We start from the raw sequence: 10,762 nt of genomic DNA, 5'->3' as shown, positions 1-10,762 counted from the left end.
GGTGTGTGACTGTGTATTGGCATGAGTCTGCACTAGTACAAGAATGTAATAAGTTTTTGATATTAATAAGTTTGAAGACTGAGAGGACCATAATGGTTGTTTTCTCCCACATTGGGTTTCCACCTTAAATCCTGGTGTTCATGTGTGTTGCTTGTGTGTGATACTTTATTCTATTCTTGTTGCACCTGCTAACTGCTTATCAAATTCCTGACAAATCACTTACATTTTGGTTTAAGTTTAACAAATAAAGAATTACTTGTTTTACAAGTTTACTAAGCATACGCTAGTTTATTTTACAAAACTCGCGTACATATGTAAGGTGGGTTCATTAAATTCATGTACATATTTTATAAAAGAGAATTATTATTGTGATTCTTTTAAATACTCATTCAACTCCCCTCTTAGTATTTTTCCCAACAATTGGTATCAAAGAAGGTCCTTCAAAAGAAGCTTGATATCTTAAATGAAGATCTCCCAAGATGAGCAATCAAGACAGAACAACATCTACCAGACCACCACTCTTCAATGAAAATAATTTAATATATTGTAAGACAAGAATTAGATCCTATCTTTAGTCCCTTGGAGTACATTTTTGGGAAATTATAGAAGGAGGTTACCAATATCCAGCCAGAGTTCCCACATATCTAGAAGAAAAGAATATGTATGAAACTAATGCCAAAGTTGTCAATGTATTATTGGGAAGTCTGACATAATCAAAATTTATCAAATTTATACATTTAAACACATCAAAAGAAATATGGAACAGAATCATGAAAATCGATGAAGGTGATATGAAGGTAAAATGTGTTAAACTCCAAACTCTCATAATTCAATATGAAACTCTCAGTATGCATAATGATAAAAGTATTGCTAGCTTCATTCTATGTATAGATGAGATTGTAAATCACATGAAAAATCTAGGTGAAGAAATAAAGGACACCACTTTAGTAGAGAAAATCTTAAGATATATACCTCCTAAATTCGAGTCAAAAGTGTTTGCCATTGAAGAGAAGGAGGATCTACACACTCTTACCATTGTTCAACTTCACAAGATCCTTACTGATTTTGAAATGAGGAAAGGATGCCCCTTAGAAGTTAGAGAAGTTGCATTTAAAGCATTTGCAAAAGGAAAATAAAAGGAAGAACACAAGGAATCAGGATATATATCAAAAGAAGATGAGGTGAACTTTATAAAGATACTTCAACTAGGCACTGGAAGGTTTAGAGGTAAGCTTCCCTTCAAATGTTTTTCTTGTTGCTAAATGTCCTCATAAAGACAACCATGAAAAAGGGAAGGATACTACAGAAGGTAATAAGAGACGGTTTGACAATAGAAGAAGTTATTATACTCATGAAGATAGTGATGGCTTGTCAATTAGTGAAGAAGGAGAATTTGATTAAGATCTTAAATTACTCATGGATTTTGAGAAAAATACTAATGATTTGAATGATAAATTTGTGGATGCTTTAATCAAAAAATATTTCTTTGAAGAAACTACTCAACTCAAAATTTACTTGGAAGAAAACAAAGTAGCCATAAATATATTGAAGCATCAACTCATAGAAAAGGAAAATCGTAATGAAAAGTTAGAATGTGAAGTAGTAAGTCTAAGAAAGGAACTTGAGAAAATAAAAACTTTGAATATTAGATTTTCTAAAGGATCTGAAACCTTAGAAGAAATTATCAAGGTACAACGCTCTCCTCTTATGAAGACAGATCTTGGATACACTAGAGAAACATCTCAAACATAAAATTCTTCAGCCAACACCGAAAGATATATATATGCAACAAAAAGAAGTCAACAAAGCTTTAATCCTTAGCAAAAGAATAAAGGGATTCCACAGGTAAATCATGTTCATTCTAATCCAAGGATGAAGACCAACAGAAGTACCAGTCAAAAGGTAAACAACACCAGAAGATTCAATGATGACAGAAATTTCTTCTTTAATGGACAATGTTTCTCATGTCATAATTTTGTTCATAAGGTTTCTCAATGTGTTGCATACAAATCCATCATGACTATAGAAGCAAGAAAAAAAAGGAATGAGACACAGGTCAAGAAGAACACTTATAATAAATTCTCACCTCTTAAATTGAATGCTCATTTTTCAATAACTTTGGACTTGAATAATCTGAATGTAGGAGAAAATTACAACCAACATCTCAAAAATTGCAAATATCAACAAATTCAGGTATGGAAAAGGAAGGAGTTATAGTTTGAAAGATGTGGCATAACATTGTTTGCAGAAGGACAAGAAAATCAATGGTACATTAATAGCGGATGCTCAATACACATGACAGGTGATAAAGATAAACTTATTTCATACAATGCTTTAGAGAAAGAAAAGAATGTCACTCTTGGAAATGACTCACCTGCTGTCATTAAGGGTAAAGGTTATGTTTTTCTAAAAGAGAAGTTTAAAGCCGGTAATGTTATGTATGCTGATGGATTAAAGCATAACTTGTTAAGTGTTAGCCAAATTTCTGACTAAGGAAATGAGGTAGTATTTCGATCAAAAGAATGTGTGGTTCATGAACTTGACACAGGAAGGACCATAATAAAAGGAACAAGAACCCCTAGCAATTTGTATATGTTGAAGGGTGGCCAAGAAAAATGTTGTCTAGGGAAGGTAGATGAAAAATGGTTATGGAATAGAGGGTTGGGACATCTAAGATTCTATCAAATAAGCAAATTAATCAAGCTAAAATTTGTTCGTGTTCAACCCAACATCACCCTATGAGAAAGTACCATATGTAAGTCATGTCAATTCAGTAAGAAAACCATAGTTCAATTCAATGCCAAAGAAGGATCAACAAGTAAGCCTCTTGAACTTATACATACTGATTTATGTGGACCAGTAAGGAAAAAGTCACCTCGTGGAGAACAATACTATATCTTATTCATTGATGACTTTTCTAGAATGTGCTGGATCAGTTTATTGAAACACAAAGATGAAGCATTTGATAAATTTCAAGTCTTCAAAGCATTAGTTGAAAATGAATTATATCTAAAAATCAGATGTCTCAGATCTGACTGAGGAGGTGAATACATATCGAATGAATTCTTTGATTTCTGTGAACAACATGAGATAAAAGACATTTTTTTGTAGCTAAAACTCCTCAACAAAATGGCGTGGTAGAAAGAATGAATAGAATTGTTCAAAACATGGCTCATGCTATGCTTGATGAGTCTGGAACTTCTGACACCTTCTAGGGTGAAGCTGCACATACCACAGTAAATATTCTCAACAAGGCTCATGTTTATGTGAATAGTGATAAAACTCTATATGCACTTTGGTATGGTAAGCCTCACAGTGTAAAGAATTTTAGAGTTTTTGGAAGAAAATGTTTCATAAAAAATAATGATGAAAAACTTGGTAAATTTGAAGTTAGAGAAAATGAACGAATACTTCTTGGTTACTCATCTAGAAGCAAAGGATACAAATGTTACAATAAGAGACTTCGTAAAATTGTTTAATGCATCGATGTTGTGATTAATGAAGCATGCACAGATCCCAAAAAGGTAACATCAGCAAAAGATGATGATGATGATGAATGTTTTCCCATACCAAACCACAATGATATAGAAGAAGAAACTATTAAAGCAACAAAAGAAGATACATCAGAAAAAGAAAAGGCTCCATCCAAGTATGTTCAAAAAAATCATCTAGAAACTCAAATTCTAGGAGAAAAGGAATCTAGGGTACAAACAAGAAGAACCCTTGTAGGATATCCTAGTTATCTAGCATTATCCACCGTTAAACCACAAAATGTAAATCAAGCTAGTAAATATGAATGTTGGGTTAAGGCCATGAATGAAGAACTTGATCAAAATGAAAAGAATGATACTTGGAAATTTGTTTCGAGGCCTCATGATAAAAATGTTATTGGGACAAAATCGATATGCACAAGTAAATTGAATGAAAATGGAGAGGTCATTAGGTACAAAGCTAGACTTGTTTGTAAAGGTTATGCTCAACAAGAAGGTATAGAATTTGAAGAAAAATTTGCATAGTAGCCAGACTTGAATCCATAAGAATGTTTCTTGCATTGTCTAGTTTTCAACATTTCAAAGTTTATCAAATGGATTTAAAATCTTCTTTCCTTAATGGAGATCTAGAAGAAGAAGTATATATTGAACAACCAGAAGGATTCATTTTGGGGAATGATGAAAACCTTGTATGTGAACTCAAAAAGGCTTTATATGGGCTAAAAAAAGATCCACGGGCATGGTATTATTGTATTGACAAATATCTTCAACAATAAGGTTTCACAAAAGGATCCGCAAACAACAACTTGTACACAAAATTTGAGAATTATAAATTGCTAATTATTGTTGTTTATGTTGATGATATCATCTTTGGCAGTAATGAAGAATCTATGAGTCCAAACTTTGCTTTTGTTATGAAGCAAGAATTTGAAATGTCTTTACTCCGGCAACTAACCTATTTTCTTGGTTTACAAGTGTAGCAAGAAAAATATGGCATCTTTCTCTCACAAACAAAATATATTAAGCATATTCTGAAGAAATATGGGATGGAAGATTGCAAACCTGTATGTACTTGCTTGATGATAGGATGTATGCTCAGTTCAAATGATGATTCTCCCACAGTAAACCAACTATAGTACAGGTATATGATTGGAAATCTGCTTTATCTAACAGGTACCAGACTAGATATCATGCATGTAGTTGGGATTATTGGACGTTTCCAAGCCAATCCAAAGGAACCACATCTTCAAGTAGTAAACAGAATATTCAAATAACTCCAAGGAACCCAAGACTTTGGTCTATGGTATCCTAAAGATGCAGATCTTACCCTTCATGCATACATAGATCTGGGTTGGGCTAGAAATGTCGATGACAGGAAAAGCACTAGTGGAGGTGCATTTTACATGGGGCCTCGATTGGTATCTTGGTTCAACAAGAAACAAAGTTCCATTTCCTTATCTATAGCGGAAGAAGAATATGTGGTCGTTGCATCTTGTTGCACACAACTTCTCTTGATGATGCAAACATTAAAAGATATACAAACCAAATGTTATCCACCCATCTCCATCCTATGTGATAATACAAGTGCTATTATTATTTCAAAAAATCTTGTTATGCACTACAAGACCAAGCATATTCCAATTAAGTATCACTTTCTACGAGAACAAGCGCTTGAGAAAAAGGTTAAATTCGATTATGTTCCCTCCAAAGAACAAGTTCATCATATATTTACTAAACCTCTAACGAGAGAAACATTTGAATATCTCATACAAAAACTCAGAGTTGTCTCTACCTCATTTTACTGTTAATGTAGTCTACTTAGTTTATAGGTGAAAATTTAGAAGGTTTCTTTTTGTACACGAGTTTCATGAAGTATATTCACATATATACATGAGTTTCTTTGCAGACAATCACATATGTTTTTCTTTGATAGAAAAATAGTGGGGCAGACTCAAGATCAACCTTTGACAGGCTACTAATAGCAATTATTTGATTTTTCTTGGTCTAATGTTGATGGACAGTTTGTTGATATGTTATTGAGTTATGTTTTTTTTCGTTGATATTCATCTAATTGATGAAGATGCTTTTATGAATGAGTTGTTGACAATGAACAGGTAGCACAAGTTCAAGGGGTACATTAGCCTTGCAGAACATAATGCATTATTGGCATTCTGGTTGCTGAATTATGCTATTATTAAGATATTTTGGTCTCAGTTATTAATGTCATATCTTTCATTTGATGTAAAGGTCATGTGGAGACCTATGATGTAATAATAGTAATATTCAGTCATGTATAGACTTTTGACGTCATATTAAATATGTAATCCTACATGGTAGGGTGGTATGTCAAAAATGTAATCCCACTTGGTTAGGTGGTTGAATCAAATATGTATCCCCACTTGGTTGAGTGATTGATGTAAGTATGAGTCCTTGGTGATAGGAATGTCTTACTTAGCTGAGTTATAGAGTCATGTTCTTCATTTGGAAATATTTCTTAAGATTCAGCATGTGCTCACGGGGGGCATGGATAGTATAGTGCAAATGAGATCCAAGGGGGGAGCTTTGGTCCACCCTTTTCCCTAGATATCAAAGGGGGAGAGAATCTTCATGTTTGAATAATATTTATTTGATGTATGTAACAAGTTTCTACAGGTTGTGGTGATCAAAACCGACATGGTTGCCATCAAGTCCAAAGGGGGATATTGTTGGCATTATTGATCACATATTGATTAAGGACCTTAAACACAGTTAAGAATAAGGTTGAAAACAAGGTTGCAAACAATGTACATGCAGTTGCAGTTCACATGACCTCTAGTCCTATGTGAATTAGCATTAAAAGGTTAATATTAGCTTTAAGTGCTAAAACCTTTATTAAGCACCTTTTTCTTAAAATATGAATTAAGCACGTGGGTGGTCTTGGAAAGACGGTAAACGGTTTCTCATGCCGGCAAAAGGCTGGAAGCGGTATTCTACCAAAAGCACACAATTAGCCTCAGCAGGTGACACATAGTAGGGAAAAACTGCTTTTCTTGCGTGCCCTTGATTTGATATCGGTCGTGTAGAAATTTGCACGAGATTGCGCGATGTCCATTGGATCGAGCGGGGTCACATCAATGGTGGAGATCATCCAGGCTACTTGGCCAATGGATGACGTGATAGCCATTGAATGGACGAGTTAACCTGATCGAAATCTCTATGGAGGATTATCCCTAACCTCCTAGATTATAGCGCACATATGTGCACCCAATAGTTACAGATATGCTAATGGCTACCTCCGATGGTCAGTCTGGTGGAGTGGCTAAAGTTTAGCGGATATGCTAAGTGTAGCTGGAGATAAGTATAGTCACCAAAATTGGTGGAGTATCCCTAGAGGATAAAGCATAAATACACTCAAGGAGCAGTTTTCAAACATAGAAGGCAGAAAACAAAGAGAGTCCAGAGAAGGGATAGAGAAGCTCAGAAGACCAGTGAGAGTGAAACAAGAGGCTCACTAGGCTAATTAGAGCCTTTTGAAGCCAATGGAATAATCCAGAGAAGCTGAAGAAGTCATTTTCATGGAGAATTTCATCCAGGAAGATTGATTTGGAACTCATAAGCCACCAGAGGTTGGAGGCAATTGTAGGAGCTACCAATACTCATTCTCAGTGATCCAATAGTCAATTTTGACTATAAAGGACCTTCTGAATCCATTGCAGAGATTTGTAGAAGCATTTGGGGACTTATAAGGGCCAAGAAGCTGCAGGGATGTTTCAAGCAACCAATCATCAAATGATCAGTCTATTGTAGGTGTTTGATACGTGCTGGAGACAGAGGAAGAAGTTCTAAAGATAGTTGAAGAAGTATGAGGGAGATAGTGCCATCAAGAAGCTCAAGACAACTCAGAGCACTAATTAAAGGAATAGTGTCTAAGAAAGCTTAGATCTGTTTGCAGAGTGAGGACAGCCAGGGACATAGATGGTATTCTAAGCCCATTGGTTCAGTTCAGTTAACTTTGGAGTTAAGTTTGGAACTTGCAGAATAAGCTTTACCATAATCCCAAAGAGCTAAGTCAAGTTGATAGGAGCTCAAGGAGATGTAGCCCATGATATTAGGGTGATATCCCAGATTAAATTTGCTGTTATGTGTGTGTTGCTCATTTGCTGCAATTATATCACTGTTATATGTGTTTTATATAAGAAAAAACACTTAAAGGACTAAAACAATTAAAAGCAAACAAAGACATACACCTGTTTCAAGTACTTAATTCCGCAATTGTCAACATAAGCTAGATCATATATTTGTTAAGCTTTGGAGTGGGAGGTTCTTGTTAGTATAACAAGATATTAAACCCTCATTTTAGATCAATTATGATGCATGTGTTGTCCTTGATGGAAACTCACTTGTAACAGAAAAAGTATATGGTAACAAGATGAATCCACAGGTTAGTTCAAAGGTGACAAAGTGATGGAAAATAATAATAGAATGATGGGACAAAGGTTTACAGACCAGAACTAGAACTTTGATAAAGGTGAATATTTGAAGATCTATATGTGGTTTCATCATGTCTAAGTCGCGCATACATGCAGGTAAAAAGAAGAAAAGTCACGTACATGTTGGCGCACTAATTTAATAATACCAAGGGTCCCTACCATGGTATTAGTCCACAATATTGAGTGTAGTAACAGTTACCTGATCCCGTCCAAGATTACCACCGACACTAGTGTAGTTTTGACTCATGGTATTGGCTAAGTCTCTAACTATATAACGAGGTGAAGATCAAAGTGCTAAGTGTGCATGTGAAAGGGTTTTTGATGAATGCTTCAATCTAAAGTATGTTTGCATTGTAAGGGTCGTAGTTGACACATAGATCTGAAATATTTATACACCGATGAATACAATGATGGATCAGGATCATGAGACCTGAAATCACTATCCATTTTATGATCTACTCATGGATTAACTAGATCTAATTATTGACACATGTTTTTATCTCTAAATATTATGATCTGGGTCTTTCTAAAGTTCTGAAGAGCAACACAATTTTAGGTTTAAATTTGCAGATTTGTACGCAAGTTGGTTTCGGTTAAGTCGTGTATACACGTGGGTTCATTTCTTCAAAGTCACATACATAAAGGAAGGGTTTATGTTCATAAATCACTTATCAATATGATTAGTGCTGCTATATCTTTGTTATCTGTCAATGATGTCCTTATGTTCATCGTGGTTGAGTGATAGTGTCTGAAGTAGAACTGATTGAAAGATGAAGTTGAATTTGGTTACATGTTTATTGGTTGAAAACATTATTACTGCTACTAACTCTATGAGTGTTCTATAAGCTAAAAAAATATTTCAGAATAACTCTAGTCAACTTTGTGTCTGATTCATAATTACAAGATTTTAGTATATTGAGATATGTATGCAGGATGTTCTACAGAAAAGTTCCTATACATGCAAGTTACCTTAAGTGAAGTAGAATATACATGTTGGCATATGAATAATCAAGGTTGTAGTTGATTTTGTGTGTTGATGCAGTATTATGAGTTTAGTCATGTGTTCTGGTTACAATGATCTCATTTGTTCTGTTTGAATTAAGTTGGTGTTTGCTTAAGTTGATCTACAAGTTGTGATGTATTAAAGTAGGTGGATCTAGTGTGAAATTTTATGAAATATGGTCCAAAGATGTTATTGAGGGTTGGAGCCTTTAGTAAGGAAGTCGAAGCTTCTTTCCAATAGTAGCTAGTAATCAGATCAAGGGGTTGGAGCTCTCTTCCAGTAGGATTTGGAGAAAATGTGAAGGTTCTAACCTTCAGCACATGGGTGCCTGCATACTGACATGAGACTGCACTGGTACAATAATGTAAGAAGTTTTTGATATTAATAATTTTGAAGACTGAGCCAACAAAAATGATGGTTTTATCCCACATTGGGTTTCCACATTATATCCTAGTGTTCATGTGTGTTTCTTATGTGTGATAATTTATTATATTCTTATTGCACTTGCTTATTCTTAGAAAATGCTTGATAAATCTCTTACATTCTGGTTTAAATTTAACATAGAAGGATTAGTTGTTTCACAAGTTTAGTAAGCATACGCTAGTTTCTTTTACAACACTCGGGTACATACATGATTTGGGTTCAGTAAAGTCACGTACATATTTCAGAAAATAAAATTATCATTTTGAGTTTTTAAAATACTTATTCACCCCCCCTCTTAGTATTTTTCCCAAAAATTGGTATCAGAGCAGTTCCATCAAAAGAAGCTTGATCTCTTGAAGGAATTTCTCCCAAGAAGAGAAATCAAGATGAAAAGACATCTATCAGACCACCACTATTCAATGGAAGTAATTTAATATATCAGAAGACAAAAACCAGATCCTATGTTCAATACCTTGGAGCAGATGTTTGGGAAATTTTGAAAGTAGGTTACCAATATCCAGCCATAGTTCCCACAGATGTAGCAGAAAATAAGATGTATGAAGCGAATGCCAAAGTTGTTAATGCATTATTGGGAAGTTTGACAAAATTAGAATTTGTCAAAGTTATGTAGTTAAACAAAACAAAATAAATATGGGATAGAATCATTCAAATCTATGAAGGAGATACCAAGGTAAAACATGCTAAACTCCAAAATCTTAGAATTCATTATGAAACTCTCAGAATGCATAATAATGAAAATATTGCTAGTTTCTTTCTATGTATAGATGAGATTGTAAATCACATGAAAAATCTGGGTGAAGAAATAAAGGACACCACTTTAGTAGAGAAAATATTAAGATCTCTAACTCCTAAATTCGAGCCAAAAGTGTCTACCATTGAAGGGAAGCAGGATCTGCAAACTCTTAATGTTGTTCAACTTCACAAGATCCTGACTACTTTTGAAATCAGGAAATGAGGTCCCTGGGAAGTCAAAGAAGTTTCATTTAAATCATCTGCAAAAAGATAAGAAAAGGAAGAACATAAGGAATTAGGATATATATTAGAAGAAGATGAGGTGAACTTTGTAAAGAAACTTCCACTGGGCACCAGAAGCGTCAGAGGTAAGCTCCCCTTCAAATGTTTTTCTTGTGGTAGAGTTGTTCATGATGCTACTAAATGTCCTCATAAAGACAACCATGACAAAGGGAAGTATACTGCAAAAAGGTAATAGGATATGGCTTAACAATATAAGAAGTTATTTTACTCATGAAGATAGTGATGGCTTGTCAAATAGTGAGGAAGGAGAATCTGATCAAGATCTTAAATTACTCATGGCTTTTGAGAAGAATACTAATGAATCAAATGATAAATTTTTG

Source organism: Pinus tabuliformis, chromosome Q (genome assembly GCF_031772625.1).
Source record: "Pinus tabuliformis cultivar Carrire ecotype Pingquan chromosome Q, CPIR1, whole genome shotgun sequence".
NCBI classification, from domain to species: domain Eukaryota; kingdom Viridiplantae; phylum Streptophyta; class Pinopsida; order Pinales; family Pinaceae; genus Pinus; species Pinus tabuliformis.
This window is presented reverse-complemented; position numbering follows the sequence as displayed.